Source organism: Stegastes partitus, unplaced genomic scaffold, assembly GCF_000690725.1.
Source record: "Stegastes partitus isolate 25-593 unplaced genomic scaffold, Stegastes_partitus-1.0.2 Scaffold1923, whole genome shotgun sequence".
Classification (NCBI taxonomy): domain Eukaryota; kingdom Metazoa; phylum Chordata; class Actinopteri; family Pomacentridae; genus Stegastes; species Stegastes partitus.
The window spans coordinates 59,993-71,425 of NW_007579654.1; positions in this window are offsets into that span (position 1 = coordinate 59,993).

An 11,433-nucleotide genomic window follows, 5' to 3' on the forward strand; every position below is an offset into this window, starting at 1 on the left:
CGCTGAACAAAACTATACCAACACTACATGGTCTCTTTTTCTGACTTACAGAAAATGTAAAAAATCTAATTCCTATGATTGTGGTTAGAAAAAGGGCCTAAATTTAGCCAATCGCATACAAAAAATTATTTGAGCTGTTCGACTGGTGACACATTCTGAAGCACTGAGCTCATTCACACTCTATCTAAGCGTGACCGGCACATGGACGGTGCTTTGATGAGCGACTATAAACAGCTACCTCAAAACGCAGCTTTATTTAAACGACGCGATGCCACAGATGACAAGAGAAAGACGAGAAGCGGCTGTTGGCGTGTCAGCTAAGGTTGCAGCCAGACACTTAAATCTCGGCGTTTCCACCGTTTGTCATCAGACGGCGTGTCACGACGGACAATCTGCCACGTTGTGCTCTGGATGAACGTGTCTGACAACATGATCTTGGCCCCCAGAAATGTCCATCAGCCTCACCGAGACCTTCAGGAAGCGGTGGGACGACGTTCCACGAGCAGCATCAACAACATCAAAGTAGTTCAGAAAATTTATTAGCTTTGTTTAAGTGATGAAAGCACAGGTTTGATACAGCTTGACATGCGTTTACTGGGAAGGTTCTGACTATAGGGGCCACAATACATGTCAGAATAAGTTTTTAGATATGCAATAATGACTTTTCACTGGATTTGACGACAATTATTAACCTCTTAAGACCTGGTGTCCACACGCGTGGACATCACATTTTAGGTTATATTACCACAGTAGTTAATTTTTTTTAAAACTTATTTTTATTATTTTATTATTATGACTTTAGTATTGTTATGTATTTTTTATTTTTATTGTTTTATATATTATAATATATTGTTTATTTATTTAATATATATAATAAATATTTTTATATTATTAATTATTATTATTTATTTGAAAATATTTTTATATTTTTAATGTATTTTTATTTTCTTTATATTTTTTATATATTACAATTTCAGTATTATATACTATAATATAAATGTTTACATTGTTATTTATTATTTATTTCAAAAATATATATAATACATATTTTTATATTATTAATTATTACGATTTATTTTAAAAATATATATATTTTTGATTTTCTTTATATTTTTATGTATTATTATTTATTGTATTATATGTTATATGTTTATGCTGTTATTTATTATTTATCAAAAAATATCTATAATATAATATATATTTTGATATTATTAATTATTATTATTTATTTAACATTTTTTATATATATTTTTATTTAGTTTTTATTTTCTTTATATTTTTTAATTCTCTATTCTCTTTGCTATTTGATCAGCTCAAATAGTAGACAAATAAAAAACACATATCGAACAAGAGCTCGGCTCTTAAAAGGTTAAAATAAGGAACATCACCGGCCTTCTTCTTGAGCATCAGCTGTCTTTGGCACAGCAGCAGCAGAGTTCGGATGATTTAAGGTTAAACTGCTGCGTTATTGTCGTGCTGTTAGTCAGTCTGAGCCAGAAAAGCTAAAACTGAAGCAGGTTTTAGAGCTTTGCCTGGAAACACTGCAGACTGAAGTCAGTCATATGATCAGAGCAGCACTGTGACCAGGCCTGAGCTCAACATAATGCCTAAACCTTTTGTTTGAAGGTAATCCCGTTAAACGTCAGATAATCACACAGACTATTTACATTTTTAATTCGTCCACCGTCGACGCTGAACAGAGCAAAAAGCTGAACTGTTCATAAAGTGCAGCCGGAACAAATTGCCGTTGATTCCAAGCCCTGAGGATAAACAGTAAGCTTAAAGATGAAAGGAGAAAACAAGTCCAACACCATCAGCAGCAGAGTGTGTTTCACATTCAGTCCCTCACAAACCTGTTCGGTACCGACACGCTGCCACAACACATCTGCCAGCCAAAGCAGCATTCCTCTGCATGCAGCATACAGGTGACAGCTGTCTGGATGCTTCCTTCATGTTGATGCGTCCTCTCCTCTAATGTTTTCTACTTTTAGGACGTCTCTGTCCACATGCTGTCCAAGGTGAGAGCATCCAAGGCTGCATTCCTCACATTTCCTGGGTATCGCTGCCTGTTCTTGCCAAACCGTGTTGTGTGTTCAGTTGCGTTTTACTGCTCAGGACATGCGACCCAGGTCATAACACACCACATTATGACGGGTTTCTATTCCTTCTGGGTCGTGATGACCCCGTCTGGTACTTTTTAAAAGCAGCCACGTGATCCGAAATGCTTCTGCTTTGATGTGAGGAAGAAACACTGCCAAGGAGAAATGTTAGCAGTTTGACTTCCTCGCCTCTGAGGGGCGCCCTCCTCTTTGACTTCCACGCCAGTCCCGTCTGCAGCCTCAGCTCCCCTTGCACAGCTGGTCTTCTTCTCTCCTGAGCTGTAATTGCAGCTCTGTCCTGGGAAAAAGAGGGAGGAAATCCCAGAGCTTTCGCCCTGCAACAATGACAATAAAAAAGAGGTGAGGAAAAGAGGAAGAAAGAATTTCAGCTGAGATGAAAGACAGAGGGAGGCTTAGGAGGAGACGGGAGGTGGAGGAGTGCTGGCTCAGGAGCGCAGAGCGAGGTGGAGGTAGAGAGGGAGATGAAGGAGAGCGCAGGGGAGGAGGGATGCTGTTGGTGATGGTAGTAAACTCTTGAGTTTATTAACCTCATTTAGTTGAGAGGCAGAGAGCGAGGGGAAGGGGAGGAGTGGTGTGTTCATACTGTGAACGCAGGGCTGGAGTTTACTAATGAGGGCTGCAAACACACACACACACACACACACTCACACACACACTCACACTTTCCTTAGCTCATTCCCTCACTCATACCAGATTCACCTTGATCTGATGCCAAGTATGCAGGCAGAAAACACACATTCACGAGACCAGGCAGCGCTAGCTTCATCTTCCTGCCTCTGCTCTTTCTCTCTCCTTTTCTTTTTTCTTCTCACTCATATCAAGCAGCAGCTGAAAGGCAATTTTACCCAAATTGCTGTTGATATACATAGAAGGAGCCGAGGCGCACGGTTATTTGATTCGCAGCCAAGCCGCATCGCTTTAGATTGTCTGACAATCTGGATCTTATAATTTTTCATGCATTGCCAATGTGTATTACATGCAACACAGGCTGAGACGCATTCACGTTTATGGGAGGTTCACACTCCGCTTTAGTGCTTGTCTGTTGACTGTGGGAGGGAAGCAAAGGATTTAGAAGAAACCTGGGCGAACGCCGCACTGCAGGGCCCGAGGTCAAGAAGGTTAACCAACAACTAAGTGATTCATATAAGGGCTTGTGAGGTAACCCTGTTTGTAAAGATGAGTCAAGATACAGATGCCCTCCAGAAATGTGTGAAGACATAAAAATACAGTGTCCTGGCTAATAAATGATGTCCTTTATTTGTAGATGCTTCAAGTCTCCACACTTATGTACTTTGCACCACAACTGGCCGGTTGTAAAGTCACAAATCGTGCTTGTAGACTATGTAAATGTGTTAAACTCAGATTTAAGACGAACACAAAGGAACTTTGAACCTTCGGCAGATTGATGTGAAAACAGCCCTCTGGTGTCGAACTCTGAGCGTGTATCATCCTGCAGAGTGAAGCTCATCCAGCAGATTTAAAAACAGGCAAATGTCTGAGTGTTTTTAGATTTTTATAAAACATTCTGGTTTACAGACCGGACTGACAGCATCGCTCATCTGGGAGTCGATAATGCATCCGTACTACAGATGGACTGCTGTGTTGTTGTCAGGCTGATGTTTTTCAGTTTACAGATAAACAAAAAAAGTAGTTTTAGCACAGTAAGTTGTTCCAGAAAAGCAGAGAGACCCTCTGGTTTACCCCGATAGCGACCCACCCCGTTCATCCATTACACATGCTGACCACTAATGACCTGAGATGGACACAAAGAATGCACACTTAAGACGCTCGCTGAAGACGAATGAGTGAAGATGCACTCTGAACTATTGACAAATGGCGTGAAACACACACACACCGCGGACACACACTTAGAATGCACATCTGAAGATGGATGGCGCAGCGACGACGCTCGCTGAACTGAACTGTAGCTGACAAATGGTCAGACACCTCGGCGCATGTACCCCCTGCTGTGACTGGCCATGCGTGGGTTATTTGTGGTTTGACAAGAGGTTAAGAGACCGTTCCTTCACCTTTATTCTCCTGCTGATAGGTCGATGATAAGCTCTGCACTCCTTTGGGGAATTTATGCTGAGTCACTTTCCAGAACATAGGCACACATAAAGGCCAAAATATCAAATATTCATACATGCAACAGAATTTAAACTCACTGGAAAAGTTTCTAAATTTGTTGAGAAAAGTCGCATCTTCATTCACAAAGACTGAGAAACACATTAATGCAAATAACCACCATCGTTAACTGCTTTAACAACACGTCTGTTTGCTCTGAGTATATAGCATTAACAATTCACAAACAGACAACAAATTAAAGAAATAAAACCCATAAAAGAGTGTCTAACTAAGGTGTTGGACCATCATGTGCCACCAGAACAGCTCCAGTGCTTCTTGGCACTGAGTCTTCAAGTCTCTGGGACTCTACTGTTCGTCTACAAGTTTTGATTGGGTGGTTCAGTTGCTTCAGAATCTCAGATAGGTGCTAAATGAGGTTGAGAACTGGCCAAAGCATACAATTCACATCATTTTCACACTCGCACCATTCAGTGACCCCTTGTGTCCCATGGATTTGTCAACCTGGAAGAGAACACTCTCATCAGCATAGAAATATTTCCTCATAGGATGAAGACGATCACTCAGCTACAACTTTTGCATCGTCCCTCTGATGGATTCAAACCATGCCAACTAAATGCCCCCCACAGCACAGCTGAGCCACTGGATGCCCTCACTGCAGGGGTCAAAAGGTTGTTAAAGGGCTAAAAAGCGAATAAATATACTGTGCAGGTCTACTGTTCTCTACCATCCCCGCTCACACCTAAACAGAGGGCTGGAAAACAGTTTTTTGCAAGTTTTCATTCCAGTTAAACTATTTGAAGAACCAGACGAGTGGCTGAATACAAAAAAAAAAAGTATAATGTCAACTTACTCTGTGACTGACAGCTTAGCAAACAGTCTTTGAGCTGTGGTGACAGAGGAAACCCTTTACCATCTGGAGCTCAAAGCACGTAAAGCTAATTAGCAAAAATATTTGACCCAAGTCTGATGTAAAAACAAATTGTCTAGAAACCAGGGCCTCATCTGAACTGGCAACCCATCCATCCAGCGCTCAGAGTTTGATCTCAAAGAGCTGTGACCGGCCATTCACGGCAGCTCCGGCCCGTTTGTCTGCGTGTCAATACGCTGCCCATGTTTCACACACACACTATCATTAAACTTTTGACCCGGCCCCGTCCGTCACTCTTTGACAAAACTCTGCTCTTTGAGTCCTACTGTCAGTGCAGCTCTGTCACGCTAAGTGTACTGGTCTGTATTGTTTGGTTGTGATTATCGCTCTGTGGGCCACACACCTAAAGGCACAGGTCAGCTGTCCTACATGGTGGGTTTACGGTAAATCCTCAAGTCTAAGGTAAAGCCTCAAATACCCTCTGACTGGTCTATCTGAGCTGCCATCTCAGAATCATGCGCCATTACCCTGCAATAGCACGGGACCAAATGACTAAGATCTGCTTCACAGCTCATTACCAGGCAATAATACAAGACAGTTTAATTGTTTTATTGCTGACATTGTTTGACCTTCAGCGAAACCAACCAGCGTATAATTGTAAGCAGTGAAATATCAGACATCCTGAGAGAATCTCGCCGGCCAGGTCGATATCACGTGTTGTTATAGCATGTGGGTGTGGAATGGCTGGTTTCTGTGGTTTTACTACAGCTTAGCCAGCTGATCGGCCTGATAACAACGCGGTATCCATTACTCGATGCTCCATCCAGCCACCATTACAAATTACCTGGAGGTCGCGACCTCTGAGCCATTCAGCTTCCTCGCCACTCTCCCCAGCCAACTGCTGGCCACTACCACTCAATACCCCAGGTCCAGTTTCCCCGTCGGTATCAACCCCCACCCTCCCGCTCTCCGCCACAGTCCCCATAGTAGCGTCTGGATGGGGGGCTGTTGGCGCCTAACCAGCAGCAGATGTGGCTCCGCAGAGAACACCGGCCCTCATTAACTTCAATGGATTTCCTAATGCGACAGCTACCATATTTCATTTACCGCGCACCCAGACCCCAGCGGACCTGACGGGGGCCAACTGATACTTCCATTCTCTTGCACTGCGGAGTGGTGTTGAGGCGGGGAGGGGGAGATTTGGTGAGGAGATGTGGAGGCGACGGGGAAGAGGTGGGGAGTAAAGGGATGTCAGAAACCAGAGCAGAAGACATGACCCCTCTTACTGAGAGGAAATCAATTAATTCAAGCTTTTTATGGCGTCTGGGACGAGGGGCTGCAGCCGAGTCAGCAATCTGCAGGCGGACGTCAGGGGTAATAACAAAAGCCCGCAGCATTACGTTATATCACCAAAAAAATAAAAGAGAGAGAGAGAGAGGAGGGAGGGCGAGGAGGGGTGTTGTTTGGGTGTGAAAGATAAGACAGAAAATGATAGCGGACAAGAGATGAAACGGGGCAAACATGGACGCTAAGGGAGATGGATGCGGAGGGAGAGAGGGAGTGAGGGAATTTATGGTCCTGGCTCTTATTGTTCCTGTACACGTGAGACTGCACAGCTGGGGGAAAAGAGGGAAATGGGGTACAGATGTACTGTATCAAACACAGAGGCCTAAACTTCAATAGATACATTACGATGCGGCCCCCTGCTGCACTCCCTTCCCAAACATCAAAACCACCTTCTACCTTTCTCACCCTTCCAGCTACTGCTGCCCCCTCCCTCCAGCGCAGCACATTTACCTGAGAGCGCCTTTCTAACAGTCATATCCGCAGCCTGCCGCCGCGTTTTTCTCTTTCTGTAGCCGGCATTCTCCCGACGTTAAGGACGCAGCAGGTAACAGGCTTTTCCAGCGAGCTGTGGCCTCCTTTGAACTATGACTCGCTGGTTTTAAAGCCCACCTTAACACGCACACACACATACAGATGTTAGCAATGTCCAAACTTAATGACAAGGGTATATTATCATGCCCCAGATGAGAGTACATCACAGCTGTTCACACTTTCCCCCACCTCTGCTTCCACATCCCTTTAACACACACATACAAATCATTATGAGGGGGACATATGGAAGTAGACGGGGAAGCATGGGAGGGTGGGAGAGAGAGAGAGAGAGGATTGTGCCCTCCTGAATCTTCAGGATTTACCCCGTTTCAGGGGGGAGAGTCGGGGGGGGGAGGTGGTGGACTAATGCGGAACAGGGGTATCATGGAAGTGGCCGTGACCCTCTTCTCCTCATCTTCCCCGCTAACTAAAGAAAGAGAAAGAGAGGGAGAGAGAGCGCCTCCCTAAGGAGCGGAGAGCTGAGACGCTGGATAATTCCCGGTGCTTTCCCGGTGCCTATAGAGGAAGGGGCCCCTCTGGATTTGTCAGTTGTGGCTGCAGCTGTCTCCGGGCAAAATGGACCACAGTGGACCTGACACTTGATCTCTCGTCTCTCTCTCTGCCTCTTTCTTGTCCTTTTATCTCTCTTTCTGCACTAACTCTCTGCATTTCTTGCTCCATCATTCCTTTCACTGTCTCACACTTGCTGTCTGCTTCTCTCCTTTCCTTTCTTGATTTCCCAGGAGTACGTCCGCACCGAGTTGGATGAATTTTAAAAATGCACATGTTTCTCCATTTTTGCCTTTTGGGTCCAATTAGATTTTTTATTTTTTTATTTTTGTTCTCACACAAAAACAGAAGTGCATTAAAAAAAAAAAAGAAAAGATCTGCAAAATGAGTAAATCTGGAAATGGCTCCATTGTGTCACAGTTCGGACGTTTGGAAAGTTACGACGTGAACCTGCACAGTCACATTAAGAGATTTAACTTTCTACCACCTCACTGAGGTTTGATGTCAGTGCAGCTGATCACATGCAGCGCTCCTCATTCTGCCATGTGATTGATTAGCTTTCATAACATACAATCAAGTTCATTTTTGGTTCAATCAAGTTGCCTTTACGTCCAGTACAGGTGATGGCAGAGGGCAGAAGTGGACACAAGAAAGATTTAACCAGCTAACACTAAAACTCTGCTGTCTGTCCCTGTTATTACCAGATGTTGGCTGCAAATATTTGTTGTTTGCCAACTGAAAGAGGACAACAGTGACGGGATTTTTCTATGGTTCACGCGTTTGAGCACCGTTTAAAGAAAGGAAGCAACGAATGACAACAACAACAAAAAATTGAACTCAAGCTGCTTAAAATAATGAAAACGTTTCATCAAAAGCTGAATAAGGAGGAAAAAAAGTTGCATAAGTTCTGTGTGTGATATTTTTGGACAGAGCGTTTAACAGTCTTTTCTCACAGTCCGTGGACTTTTGTTGTTAATGTGAGGACATTTAGTGCTTTAACACACGACCTCAGGCAAAAACAGACGACACTGACACAAAAGAAACCCTGTTATAATCCAGATTGTAGATTAGATCAGTTCTGACACATTTACACTTCATGTAACTGGATTTAAAGTTCAGAAACTATGTCGTATTTATTTCAAGGTCTTTTGTTTTTACTGGCCTCCAAACATGTAAAAGCGTTCTATTACAAATTTACATCTATAAATAATTTGTCCATCTTCTGCCAGCAGCTTCTACCAGACGTCCTTCTACCCAACAACGTCTTCCAGTTCCTCCTGGGAGAGGACGTATGTAATCCCTCCAACAACTTCTGGATCCACATCAAGTTTTCCTCCTAGTTGCATGTACCTGAAAAACCTTTACAGGAAGGCGCCCAGAAGGCGTCCTAATCAGATGCCTGAACCACCTCCTTTTGGAGCAGCTTCTCCACTCCAAAACCTCTCCAGATGCTCCTCATCCTAATTCTAAGCTGAGCCCAGCAACCCAACAGAGGAGGAACCCTATTTAGACCATTTGTCTCCATGATCTCCTTCTTCTGGTCACTACCCAGAGCTCAAGAACATCGGTGAGGGTTGGAGCGACGACTGACTGGTAACTCGAGAGCCTTCCTTTCCGACTGAGCTTCCTTTTCAAGATGACTGTCCGCTACAACGTTAGCATTACTGCTCACCGATCCGTCTGTCCATCTCAAGATCCCAAAATACTTATTCACTTGGGGCACCAACTCACCTCCAACCCAGACAGAACAATCCACTGGTTTCCAGCAGAGAACCAGGGTTTCAGACATGGAGGTGCTGACTTCAATTTGTAAAACCCCAAAAACACAGAAAACATTTTTAAACCACATCTTCCAAAATCTCTGTTCACATACATCCAGGTTGCTTTAACATGATGCTACCAGGTTACATTTTTTAACTAAATGCAAATTAGCAGAATGAATGTAAACGTATTCTTTCTGAGACCGACTTGCACTTTTTTAAGACTCCTTTCATTTGCCTTCAGTAAAATTTAATTGACATATTAGTGCCTGTGCCCGACACAAGCATCCCAGTCCTCCCTCATTCTCAAGTAATTGACCCACTTTGTCCATATAACACATCTGGCTCCCAGAGACGCCCAGTCAGGCCCACCGTCTCTATAAAGTGAAACACCATCTATAAAATCTCCATTAGAGCGGGGCTGCCTGGAGGTCGCCGTGAGGAGAATCGGGGGGTCACCGCTCCACTGTAATGCCTTCACACGTGGGGTTAGAGGTGAGCGCTGTTGACATTCCTCCCATGACTGTCTGATATCAGCGTGATTGATCAGCCGGGGAGAGGCTCTGGGAGGTACACTCAGCTCCTGAACTTAAACATTTACGTTTGGTCCTGCGTCTTTCAATCCGTCGGCCCCCTTCTCTCTTCTCGTCTTGTTCTCCCCGTCACCTAAACGCCTGGTGCATCTCCAGCCAGGCTTTCGTGTCACACGGGGATTGACCTTGGAGAAACAGCACCAGAGAGTGTTTATCTGGCTTTCCTCTTAGCTAAACCAGATAAAAGAAGAGAGCCGTGATTGATCGCCCACTCTTCACCCGAGCCTTCATGGGTTCTCTGTTAGCAGCTCCGTGCGAGCTACAGTAGAGGGCTGTGAGTTATTGCCACGTCAAATTCCACACCTTCTGGCCTTGGAGGGCAGGTGAAGATTTCTACCTGTGCACAAGTATATAAATTTATTTCTCTTTTGATATATTTTAAGGTTTTACTGCCCCGTCGGATGGAAAGTGAACATGAAGGGAACGGGCCGGCTGTGTGTTTTACAGGCTCCTGGTGACAAACTGCAGATGCGTGATAAGAATCTTTGATGATTTCCAAAACAGAGCTCTTGGCAAATACCTGCCAACAGTTCGGGGTGAGACCTTGTGTACCTGACGTGTCTCCACGGCGCGCCACGCCTCGTTCGGCGCGAAGGTGGACGGCCAATTTCTCCTGGAACTGACTCAAGAGAGAACAAAAGGTTTCCTCAACCTCTGAGCGGGCTGCTTAAAACGAGGATACGATTATGAGCCTTACAGACAATTGTGACTTACAGTAAGGAGACAATTGGACAAAGCACACCCAGCTTTCCCGTAGGCCAGTCGGTCATTAGAGGCCACTCACGGTCCTCCTTATCTCCCCTGATCAAACACATCAGCCCCATGAAATCACATGTAATTTGAGGCTCTTTACTTTTTCCAGCGTCTTTCGGCTCGAGCCCTGTGAAGATAACCTTCCCCGCTGCTGCTGTCTCTGGTGTCTTTGAGTAAACAAGCAAACAAACAAAGTTGGAAACAGACAGTCAGCAGCGGGGCAGGCTGGTCAGGGTTCAGTCGCCGGGGCAACGGGACCCCGGCCTGTTAGCTTTCCCCCTGGGAGGCGAGTGTGTTGTGAGGCGGAGGGGGGCCGACTTGTTGTTTATTACTATAATTTGTCTGAGTGGCTCTGGAGAGATTTCAGGGCTCTTTGAAGCGGGGCTGGATGGAGCTCGGAGCGTGGCATGCTGTGCCCGGGATTTGGGCCCAATTTCCAATTCGTCTAACTAACCCCTGCCTCCGCCCGGCCTCCACCCCATCATCTGTAATCCCGCGTCCCAATCCTCTGTCCTGAGCCGCATCCTCCCGGATCTTAAAGGCCACACAAATGGAGACGTTTTCTCAGGAGTCAATCAATCACGTGTGTTTTCACAGAGTCTTGCGACGTCCTGTTAATTTTATTTCCATACGCGCGAAACAGAACTGGAGAGTGAGTGAATGCTGAGAAAGAAACAGAGATCAGTGTGAGTGTATTTGGTTTTAGACGGGTGTTTTGTTATTGAGACTGTAATCAGAAAAAAGAAGATTTTTATATGAGTGGTGTTTAGCTCAGAATGACAGTTTTATTACAAGTGTTCTGATGAATCTGGTGAACTATCCACGTCGGGAAGCGCTAAAGAAAGTTTAAAACATCACTTCAA